Source organism: Diuraphis noxia, unplaced genomic scaffold (assembly GCF_037042655.1).
Source record: "Diuraphis noxia isolate RWA-SAM2 unplaced genomic scaffold, SU_Dnox_SAM2 contig0001, whole genome shotgun sequence".
Classification (NCBI taxonomy): Eukaryota; Metazoa; Arthropoda; class Insecta; order Hemiptera; family Aphididae; genus Diuraphis; species Diuraphis noxia.
Window position 1 is genome coordinate 46,262,873 of NW_028301711.1, and position 13,025 is coordinate 46,275,897.

Consider the following 13,025-nt stretch of genomic DNA (forward strand, 5'->3'; position numbering starts at 1 on the left):
AGTCTATAAAATTAACATAAAAAAAATAAATATACTTCTTACTATTTATTAATTCTAATCATTTTTGAGGTTTTTATTTTTTATTTATTTATTTATTTTATTTAGTATTTTGAACGGCATGTTTTAAACTACAATATTGTTTAGAGGTATAAAGGATTTAATACTATTAGGTATAGCATGAATCATTAAAATTTTTAAACTCTTTTATACCAGGAGGAGAAATTTTGTAATTATATAAAAATTATACCATTATAAATTGCAATTTAGTAATATAAAAAGTTTAAAAATAAAAATTGTTTTTTGAAATTTTTCGCACTTAAAAATTATAGATGTTCTATATTTTTTGAAAAAAATATGGAGAAAATCACACAGCACATGGGAGGAGGGAAATCGTAGCCATATAATCAACCTCACAAATCCCACCACTATTATTCTAAGGTACATCAAATTTTTTTTTGAAAGTATAGTTAATATTATTATTTGAATAATATTTCTAATTTATTATGAATACAAATAATGTAAATATTTATTTGTTGATGAAATGTATCATTCATATTATATTATATAATGTTTGCCATAGGTAGGGGGTGAGGGAGGCAGTTAGCTATATCACCTTCTTCCATTGAATGTATCAATATTTTTGCATATTTTTATGTATAACAAAATAAATTATTATTATTGAGTATTTATTTTTCAAATATTTGACTCCCCCTCTCTTACCATTTTAAAATTCTTGTTATGCCAATGCACTGTATTATTATAATCATTGCAATCATGAAGTTGTGGTATTACCTATAATATCTACAATAACATCCTAAATAGACTAAAACTTCAATTTCAACATTTTTTTTTTTTTGTTTTATTATTATTTCTTTAGGCGTATATATACGAATTCATCAAATACGTTCAAAATGTTAAATTATTTTAACGTGTAAATATTAATGAGCTAGTGAATAGTGTTTTCTATGAGGAGAAAATACCATTTTATCCATTTTACTAAGTGAGTACATTTTATTTCACGACAACGATGTTTTACTTGAAACCTAACACAACTGAATAATAAAGGAATGAAACCTACACACTACATTTGATTAATCTTAACAGTTTTCATGAGAGACCAAGAAGGCGTATGAAAAATGGAATTCATTGCATGTGTAACAACATTTTTATTTTAAAGTGTAACCTACTAAACACACTTAGGTATAACTATTTTAGATACCAAAGATTTATGATTGATTTGATTGAGGTGTAGTATGAAGTCAAACCTAAGACACTTTACCTAAAGGATATTTCTAATGTAAAAATTCCCAAATTATACCGTACATAAACATTGATTATTGTTACTTAATACTTAATTTTAATTCATACATAATAGAAATTCTTTTGCTAATTTCTGTTAATTCGTCGCGTTTGCGTTTATCGACTTCAATTGAATATATTGGCAACTGAATTTAATTTATTTCTCTCGAAATAACAACCATTGCATTTTGAAAAATCATTGTCGCATTCCGTTGACTAATAAAACAACGACTTGTATTAAGTGTCAACAGCAGTCACAAATCTATATTAGGAAAAACAAATTGCAATCGAGCAATTTCACGTATCTTCCACATCTGCAGTGTTAGGTATACAGAACGAGGAGAGTGTGAAATATATACCAGTCGATACAAAAAAAGAAAAACAGTTTTTTAAATTACGTTGATTAAAACAGTCAGATCGGTTGGTGCCATTAAAATTTAACTTCTGCTTAAATTGTTTAAATAGTCAAATTCGACTGGACAATACCGCCGGGCGATGTCATTAACAATACAATTATTAATATCATTAACTTACTGGTCAATTGTCTAACACAATTCTGTACTAGTATAACCTGTATATGCTAAATACTTTTTAATACTCCGTAGAAACCGATGATAGTTGACCAGGTGAAAAGTACGCATTTATAACATAGTATTAACTCGATGTTCCATCCGTCTTATTCAAATAAGTAAGAAAAATTATCTAAGGAATCATGGTAATGATATCGAAGGATCATTTTGAAGGTTTTTGATAATAATGAGTCAAAGATGATATTCTCATAAAGGATTTTTTTTTTAAATTTTAATAACTTGATTGTGTTTTACTGGTATTTGATACCAATAATAAAAAATGAAATCGTACTAGCTACAAGTATAGTGTGTTTCTAAAACAGACAAGTAGAAATTATATCCAAATCTCAAGCAACTGAGATATAATCATCAAACTGTAAACCATAAAAATCAGTAATGTTCCTAACCCAAATACAAGTCTAAATACACAAACAATAATTATTATTTAAGTAGTGTAATGAGTATTAAAACGAAATTGTTTCGTAAAATGCAAGGCTAGATTCCAGTATAGTGTTACCAAGACACTTAATTGAAGAATGGTACAGATTATAAATTAATACTAAAAACAATGAATTATTATTAAATGTTTTTTTAGATTATAAAAAAAATAATAACAACAAATTTAATAATAAAATATTATTTTAATTTTAAATAATATATTCAAAATATGTTATAAATAAAAAGTATACATAAACCTTAAAAAAATTAGTTTAAATATTTTATTATTTTATTTTCACTAAATGTAGAATATGATAAATGACTTGGCTATAAATAGTTTGTAGGTAACCAAGGTCGTAACCATATATTTTTTCAGGACGAGAAAGAAAATTCCAAAATATGGATAATGTAGTTTTAATAAATAATAAATTTAAGTTTTGATATATTATGATGTAAATCCATTTTATAATAATATTACATGTTTATCGTTTATTTATTTAAAAAAAAAAAAAAATTACTGTTTTAAAATAATAAAACGATCATGATTACATAAAGGTTGCCTCACATATGACGTAATATAATAATATTGGTGTTATAACAATATTTATAATTTAAAAAAAATTGTTATTGGTAATCATTGCTACCATAAGTAATGGTCCACTATCAACTATATTATATTATAAGAAGGTATGATACCATCGACCTACTCAATCATATGATAAATTTAAATTGAATTTTAAAACAACTGTTTTAACTGAAAATATATTTAATTGTAGGAAAGCCTCTTCTTTCTGGGCATAATTAAATGTAAGAAAGAATATTCATATAATAATAATAATACTTTTATTAATCATAAAACGAGTATCATAATACATAAGTTACTACAACTACAAGTCTAGAAATACTAATACACTATTGGAATAAAACATAATGACATAATAAGCACTAAGGCAGTGTTACCAATAGTACGGCACACTAACGACCACAGTATGCCTACATAATGGTATTAAAAATGAATGATTATTTTTAACAATCGTAAAATGTTGAAAACATTTCTATAGATGCCCAGACTTAAAACGACTTTGCTCACTCATGCAATTATAATGCCATATTTTAAATATGTATATCTACTTATTGTATACTTATGAAAACGGATTTAAACCAACATAAGTAATATATTCTGCATCCTACATTTTCCATTTATCAACTCATATGATATAAATAAATAATTTATTATCAAACATTTGTTTTTCTCGATAAGTATAAGTAATATAGCTTAAATGAATAAACACAAGGGATTTCAACACTTAGAAAGTATTTCATTGAGGTTTATTAATGTTTCTAATAATTTTACATAACAGTTATTAAAATGTTGTTGTGTTTTGAATTTTCAACAAGCTTTTAACTTTGATGGGTTTATGTAGTATGATATGAGTTTTGAAGTGCTGGAGTATGTACCGTGAATAAAAATTAATTGATGTGGTAGTTAAAAGTTAAAGGTGGAAATTGAACTCGACACTTTATTGTTAAATTTAAACTTATTTTGTGTTATAAACTTCTTATTGCTACGTGCATACATTTTTTTATGATATAGTTAGTGGTCTTCCTTTTATATTTCATTTTCATCAAATTATACATTAAAAAAAAGGCCAATACTCAATGGTTCGAGACCATCGGGATATTTTTAAATTAAAATTAAAAAAAAATTGAAATATTCAAATATGTGTTAGGACTTGGAAATACGCAGAAATTCTGGTTTCATCTTTCTTTATTTCAACATTCATTCAATTAAAATGATAAAAAACACTAGAGATAAATAAATACGAATATATGGAAAATAAAGTTTTGCATTATTATTTTTGATTGTGTTAAATATATATTAAGTCAATAGCAACTAATAGAGTTGTATTTAAAGGAACAGAAATAATATGAAAAATGTCTATATTATATCTATGAGATAAACATTTTAAGGAGAAAATAAAAAATACCATTCTTAAAAAAAACTATATATTAAATTTTTATTTCAACTATATTTAAAGTATAAATAGTAGACAATATACATTTTACTGGTAGGTATTTAAATAAGTGATACATTGGTAGAAAAGAGCTTGTACTAATTGGTCAAAGTAAGATACGTCTTCTAAGTTTTGCTGACTATTTAAATGTAATACCTAGATGATTCAATTGCAGACAAAGTTAACATAATCAGAGTGTTAGCAGAAGCAGCGAAGAAAATAGGGCTTGAATTAAATACTGAGAAAATAAACATAATATAATTAAATGAGAATGAAGAAGACTCTAGTGAGACGAAAAATTTAGGTTATGAAAAAGTCAGTGATTTTAAATATCTGGAAGTAACGTTAAGTACAAAGAATGATTGGTTAAAGGAAATAATTATTCGGATAATTAAAACTTAAAAAACGTTCTACACACTGACAAAATTCTTTACATCCAAAATATTATCTAGGAAAATGAAAGCAAGATTGTACGTGACTATTATAAGACCAAATCACACATATGGTTGCGACGATCAAACAAACAGAGAGAAACCCAATGACTTTTGAACATAGAGTATGGAGAAAAATATGTGGACCTGCCGTCTATGAAACAACAGGGAATTAATTGGTGGAGGACATACGACACAGAGATGTAGGATATGTCGGAACTAGCACCAGTAACAAGTTTCAGGGTTTAGGGTTTTTTTTAACTTTAACAAGAGCCAAGAATGCAATGGTTAGATCACATAGTGAGAATACGAGAGAACGAAGTAGTTAGAGTAGCATTGGAATGGAAACCACAAGGTAAAAGACCTAGAGGCAGGCCTAGGAAATGATGGATTGACGCGGTAGATGAAAATATAAAAATCCTTGGAGTTGAGGACTGAAAATAGACATATAAAGATAAAGATTGGTGGCGAAGTGTAGTAATAGCGGCAAAAACAATGGAATAGGTTAATATAAGAATAACAATGCAATAATGTACCAATTATATTTAAGGAAAAGTTTTAAAATTAAAAAATGTTATGATACAATGTGCATATAATCTAAATAATTGAAGTGTGTATTTTTCTAAATTTTGTATTTATGTTTGTAGATGTTGAGATTTTTAGAGAAATGGTACATTTTCGGACAATGTAATATCATTTAGACGATATAATATGATGTCACAGTCATCTTTAATGACAATTATTACTAAATATTGATATTCAATTGATTGGAGTATAAATTAAATTAAAAACATATTACACAGTATACGTCTTTTTTAAATTACTGATTTAAGCAGAAAGCAAAGGACTTTTATGCCTACTGTCTAGATTACCACTAAGGAAATAATGATGGAATATTTCAGCAAAAATTATTAAATGTTTGTGAGTGAGTTTATAGACTTATTATTTAAGAAAATTTGAGTATGAAAAAGTGAATTAAATTATATACATTAAATTAATTTCATGTAATAATACCAAAATCAAGTAAAAAAAAACTTAAATCAATTAAAAATATATATATTTTTCTATATAATATATATGTATTAAAACTAATTATATTATAAGCAGAGAGCCACAATAAGTTTTTGAACAAATTATATTTATCTTAACACATGAAAAATTACCTTTGACTTTTAAACAGTACTACGAAATCAAAGCCATAAAATGTAGGTAAGTACCAATTAAAAAGAATAACACGTTATGGATACATCATTTGGTTGTTGATCACACATAAATATACGTATAAATATATTATATGTAGGTAGTAACACTTCAATGTGGCTTTAAATTTTGGAGAAAAGGCCACAACTTACCATGACGAGGTTGTAGTAATAATATGAATTTAATTCTTAGTATTCATTTTAATCATAGAATATAACACCTATTAATTATTGTGCATTCAATTCTTTATTTAGTATCTGGTTTTTTATCCTCATTACCTATCACGCAATATCAATTTTGACCAGACTACGACAATCAAACGACTGAAGTCAGTCCTTATCACATTTGCGGTCTACTAAGTTTTTCTTATATTAATATTGAATTACAGTATTACCTGAAAATAACAATCAAAAGGATGTCGTATCAACCTCCATTATGTCCTATCATCAAACTTTAAGGTAATACTATTATCTGTTTTCATTCGCTGTTTTTAAAATATTAACGTTATGAAGAGTCGATTTTAAACGAATATTTTATTTATGAACAACTTTAATAACTTTGTTATCAATTTAAATATCGTAAACAACCAACAATATAAACCGATAGTTGTTTTACCTTTAGCTTTGACAGTATAAATCAATTTATTCTAATGTTATTATGTAGCTAGGTATAACAATACCTATATAATTAAAACTGCTGAACGCTAATTTGCTACGTTGTCAGTTTGTGAGTCAGAGACCATAAATTATGCGACCGTAAGTCCTTTAAAACTATACTGGATTTTTAATTTTTTTGTACCTAATATTTTTTATACAAATTTATAATTTTCTATTCTTCCATACTAAATTGTATAATTTACATACTAATTTGTATAGCACCATATAATTAATACACAAAAATGTATTGAATATTATTATTATTTCTATATAAAAAAAAAAAATCAAATTTGGAATAAAAAAATTAAGGGCAACTTATCAAGATACAATATAAATATAGCCTTTAGTGTAATAGGATTGTGTAGCTTTCTGATGAAAAAAAATGTTAAAATCAATTAAACAGTTCCAAAGATGAAACTGATGAAACAAATAATTTTTCTTCTTTATATTTTATAACCATTTTAACCACTTTAGGGGTTGAATTTTGAAAAATCCTATCTTAGGAGGTGTGTACATCATAAAACCAAACTATTGTCTAAATTTCATACTTACCTATAGCTTCAGCGGCTTCGGCTAGGTCAGACGCAGATCCAGAAAAATTTAACAGGGGGTGCTCAAAAAAAAAAAAATTGTTACACCTTACTATTTATTTAAATATTTTCTATTTAATTAATTAGTGCTAACTTTTTTTTCATAATAATTGTTATCGGTGCTTTCCACCGTCGACGCGTGTCGTTATACATACGAGTATACTTCGAAAACAATTAACAATAATAATTATTATTGTCGTAGTGACGGCGATAACGAAAAGTACCGAAATTATTATTATTGTTAATTTTATTTTGAAAAATAACAAATAATATAATTTATAATATAAATTTATTGTGTTGGTGGCTAGATGACAGGGGGTGCCCAAGAACCCATAGCCCCCTCTGAATCAGCGCCTGGGCTTGGTGATTTTACCTCTTTTATCCATTTTATCCCTTTTATTCCAGGTAGAGGTTGAATTTTGAAAAATCGTTTCTTATTATTAGATGTCTACACCATGAAACAAAACTACTGTCCAAATTTCATACTCATAGCTCAGTGATTAGGTTAGGCTAGGCGATTAAACATCCAAGACAAGTAATTTTATACATACAGACTAGCTGTCCCGACACGGCGTTGCCCGCGTATTACTGTATTAGTTTGTTTTTTGGAATTTTCGTAGGCCGTGTATAGTGTTATTACTTATTAGTTATTATGCACCTATGAGAAAATATTTTATTATTTTATTTGTAGTTTATTAGTGGTTTTAGAGATCATAGCGTATAGTAAACTATTGAGAATGTCAAATTAATATTCATATAATGTCACTAATAATTTTTAATAACCCTCGGGATTAAGGATAGAACATAGTCTGCAATGAATGAGTAAATTACAAAGTTCTTTATTGATAACATAAACAAATATATTTTTATAAATTATATACATTTTAAACTATTTTAGATTCTGAACGAAGCGATGAATGTATTGATTTTACAATGTGTGTTTTTTTTTTTTTTTTTTTTTATTGTAAGTTTGTGGGAATGTCATATACTGGTATATGACTGACAGATGATTGGAGTACTGTAAAAGATGGCGGCCCATAAAAATAACAAAACACCAAATATTAATTTTTTTGACGTATTTTGTCAATTGACCAAACCAAAATGTGTGCATGAGGTAATCCTCGTTTTTGCCATTCAACTGAATACACCCAGCAACGTGTAGGACCGAATACATGTAATTTTGTAATGAAACTCATTAAATACTTTAATTTTTGTTTGAACACACGTGCTGTAATGTCATGACGATGTATTGCATTTTGTCCTGGCAATAACAAAGATGTTACCACCAGCCATTTTGGATTACCTGTGAACGTAATAAATAAGCATGGTCGGCCGTATTCGCGCATGTAAGTTAGAGCATCCTGGCTGTATTCTTGCATATGGCGTGGACTGCCTATGTACGATGATGGTAGAATGATAGAGTTACCAATTTCGGTGGTGTCGGCGTTGCACAGAATAGCGTCTCGCAAGTGAATGTATTCCTCGGCACGTAGCTTTTGTTGATTATATCGTAAATATCGTAGTCGTTCGCTCTCTATCTTCACGTACATGTCGACCATGAATTGTTGGCAAAGCTCACGACACCGTAGAATGACGTTGTCCTGACTGCGTCTAATCATCATACGATACGCATAATAAGCTTTCGAGCTAACATTCTTGTTTGTTTCGTCTCCTGTAATAATATATTCATAAATATTAATCCAAATTAAGTAATGATGTTCACAATGAATGAAGTACCTGTTACGGGATCCCGTTGTTTAATATTTATGCAATATCCGTCTTGTCCCTTCTAGAATATTAGCGGATATTAGAGAGCGTCGTATGAACGGTGTGTATCAGCAATTAACTAAATATTATTATTTCTTCTTCGAATCACGATTTCTCGTGTAGCTGTACGGTCGCCAACCATGTTTCCAGCAACGTCGTCAACTACAGGTGCATTAAATCTACGAATATGCTCTCCAGCTGGTGTTTTATCAGGATTAATAACAATTGCGTGATTGTCACTTTGTAATTTGTGCATGTGTGATTTGAATAATTTCAACAATTCATTGTGCTCATTCAATAAAGCGTCCAGATCACCGACGACGCGTCTGGAAAAAGTTGAATTAAGGTTATTGTAACTACAACGTGCATCCACGCGATTGGCAAGTACGCTTTCAGAGTGCTCACCACCCATAAAGTAAATTTGTAAAAATGTATGTGGTTCGTTTGGCATTGGTAGCAATGAGCCCACTCTATAATAAAATTGGCCTTTGATTTTGAATGTTGAATTAAATTGTTGACCATTTGCAGCATTATTTTAAACTATTTCTGTTGCTCCGAACGATGTCATTTGGAAACATGAATTGAATGTTCGAATTGACTTCAGGAACAGGTTAGAATCTGGATTCGTACCGATAAGTAAACCGTTCAATGGTTCAAGTGGTGTTTCAATTTCCGGTAGTTGCACTTTTCCTGACGCGTAACACATACCGGCTGTCTCATTTTTGAACTTCAGCGCATTACAATGCGGACATTCCTTGTCCATAGCACCAATCTCTACTTTCGAATGAGCGTAATATTCAATATCGGGCCCATACTCGAATGCTAGACGAAGGAATGAATTGGATATAAATGCTCTATGTACTTGTTGGCGTTGTTGGTCATTTGCTCTGCGTGTCAACTACGAATTGACGCGCTTCTAATCATCTTATTTGATTTTGTTCAGCTTGTGCCTCACGCAATCGCACCATGTTCACGCGTACATTTTCATTGTTCAGTTGGATTTGTACGTCTCTTCTTTGTGCTCTTCTATATCGCATGCTTGTACTTTTGGTCGTTCGACGGGCCAAATCAGACCCCTTGCGTCTTGCTGGCATTGTACAAAATACACAAATCGACACAATTAAAGTTCATATTAAACTAAATAAGTAACATTGTGACGCGAGATTTTTATATATTAGATATACATATACATATATATTTGGGTGTCACCAGTTTCCACCAAAATTGACCTTACCGTGTTCTGCCAATACCTTGTTCCACCAAATTAGAATAAACGTCATTCCTTTTCGGTCAATAATAAAGTATAGAATATTAAAGTTTAGGAATCCTTATGTAAAGAATTAATAATTGAATATATATCAAGTAACTAAAATATATTTTATAGGTACAGTGTACACACTATGCACACTATAGAGCATAGAGTTAATGATATAATTTTTGATATTAGTGCACCAACAAAATAAGTAAAAAATATAATTTATCATAACACTTATAAGTATAATATATTATGTTAAACAATTACCGAAACAGTTATTTACAATTGTATTATGAATACAATATTATATTTGCATTGTTTTGATAACAATATGTCAATAGCTAGGTCAAGGTTCGATTAATTGGTTGAAACTTGAAACTTGAAATTTAAATTACATTGTAAAAAACTGAAACATAGTTGTAATAAAATTAAATATATATATACTCGTATGTATAATATAAGTATATAATATTGTATTCAAACTTTATTTAACATAATGGTTTGATATCAGTTTTGTAAATAATAACAATAGTATATTGTGTGGCAAGGGCGGGAAATGGCCTTCCCGTGCGAGCCACACACTATTTTTTGTCACGCCCCTGCGTTCACGGAAAAGGTTATGCAAAAATTAGAGACTATTCTACAAAAACAATTTCATGGAAGACATTTTATTTCATTTCAAAATTACAATTTTCACTTTGTATATTTTATTATTGTAACTGATAAGATTATTATACTAATATACTATATTATTACAAACGCATCGTTCGACGCACTTATCTAAGAACAGTGCAAATTAAATATGTTTAAATGTTTGTGCGTCATGCAAGGAGGTTATACTATACATTTAAGATGTAACCAAAAATTTATGTTTTATAAGAACCGTGGTAGGTATACATTTTAGTTTCTGGTTGTGCAGGGGAAACGCGCCCGGCGGCCGGCACTTTTGGGGATTTCTTCTTTTCCGCCCGGCACTTTTGGGGATTTCCTCTTTTCCACCCGGCACTTTTGGGGATTTCCTCTTTTCCGCCCGGCACTTTGGGGATTTCCACTTTACCGCCCGCTGGACGGAAAAATGACGCTTTCGAACGCTTCAACCGTGGTCGAAAACCAAACTTTCGGTGCAGGCGTGACAAAAATAACATTTTGTTGATATTTATAGAAAAAAAAAATATTTGAAATTTGAAATCACCTGGGAGGTAAAAATAACCTAGTATATTTTAACTATGGAGGGGGAGGGGTAAAAATATCAGGGGGTAAAAATCGCCTGTTTCAATTATCGCCGTTTCCTTAGATTTTTTACACTTACAAATTACTTTAGAAAACTATGCCATCTACGAAGGGGTAAAACTAGCAAACACACTAGAATCTATAACGACATACTTATAATCAGTGATTCTCTTAGCACCCTACTAGCTCTTAAAAACCTATCCTCCAAAAATGAAATAACTCTAAATATCCAATCGAAACAAAAAAAAATATAGAATTCATGTGGGTCTCTTCCCACACTGGCATTGCAGGAAATGATAGAGCCACCAAATATGCTGACCTTGCGAAAAAAATATATTAACCCCTACTTTAAATAACATATCTTCCATGGACATAACAAACTCTATTAATGAAAAAATACTCTCAATTTGGCAAAACCAATGGAATTTAATACCAACAACCAACAAACACAAAAACATAAAAAAAAATATATCAAAAGGTGGTGTCACCTCTCCTCAATTTGACAGACGCCTAGACACCGCAATCACTCGTATCAGAATCGGACATTCTGCACTCACACATCCATACCTTATCAGTAAAGAGCCACAACCAATATGCAACACTTGCAATCAAATACTAACTGTTAAACACATAGTGGAGGAATGCGCACTGTACACCTCAGTACGCAGCGACCTGAAGATGCCACCCAATGTTGCAGAAGCACTTGATGAACACAACACGTCAAAAATCATTAAACTCCTAAACATTACCAATATTATTAAAAATTGTAAACTTTGTAAATAACAATTGTAAAACACTATTATTTCATAAATGTACACATAATTTTAAGAAACATATACGTAACTTTTCAGGCTAATAACCTTTGACGTTGAAGCCTTATTCTTTAAATAAAAAAAAAATTACTTTAATTCATTTACAGGTTGAAATTTCAAAAGTTTTGAAACTTCATAGACAAGATACATTATTTATGATCGTGTATTTGTTCAAGCTTTTATAATTTGATGAGATGAAAATGTTTTAAAGTGTCTCAAATTTTAATAAAAATACAATTGGAATACATGGAGGATTTTCCAAATTTGTATGATTTGTATTACAATTTTATTATTTCTAATATTTTTCACATACCTGCATGTTCCTGAATTCAAATGAACTTGCTTATATTGTATGAATACATAAGAGTATTAAATCATGGAAAGTTAATGGAATGCGTTGATTAGACGAACGCCATACCGCATGTGATATACACGTCTTACAAGTACGTAACGTATAAAATAAATTTACTCTCAATAGATCACGTTTAGCTCCATTAATTTAAAAATTAAAGTGAATCAACCTCTCATAAAATGTATAAGTAAGAGCATTACCTTGTTTGAAGAGCTAATTGAGATCTGGTGAGAAAACACATATGGCATCGTATTAGTGTTTCAAATAAAAATATTACACATAATTATAAATTTATAGTTGACATAATTTTTATGTTAGAAAAAATGTTAGTCATTATTTACATTTTAAACAGATATCGTTTTCTAAAAAAAATTTAGTTACTAGACGTTTTGTGATAACGTAAAAGCTTCA

General features: G+C 29.1%; 1 pseudogene; it reads right to left on the reverse strand.

Moving 5' to 3' along the window:
• Window positions 1–8,259: 8,259 nt before the first annotated feature.
• On the reverse strand, window positions 8,260–10,059 carry LOC149060771 (uncharacterized; annotated as a pseudogene).
• Between the last annotated feature and the right edge of the window lie 2,966 nt (window positions 10,060–13,025).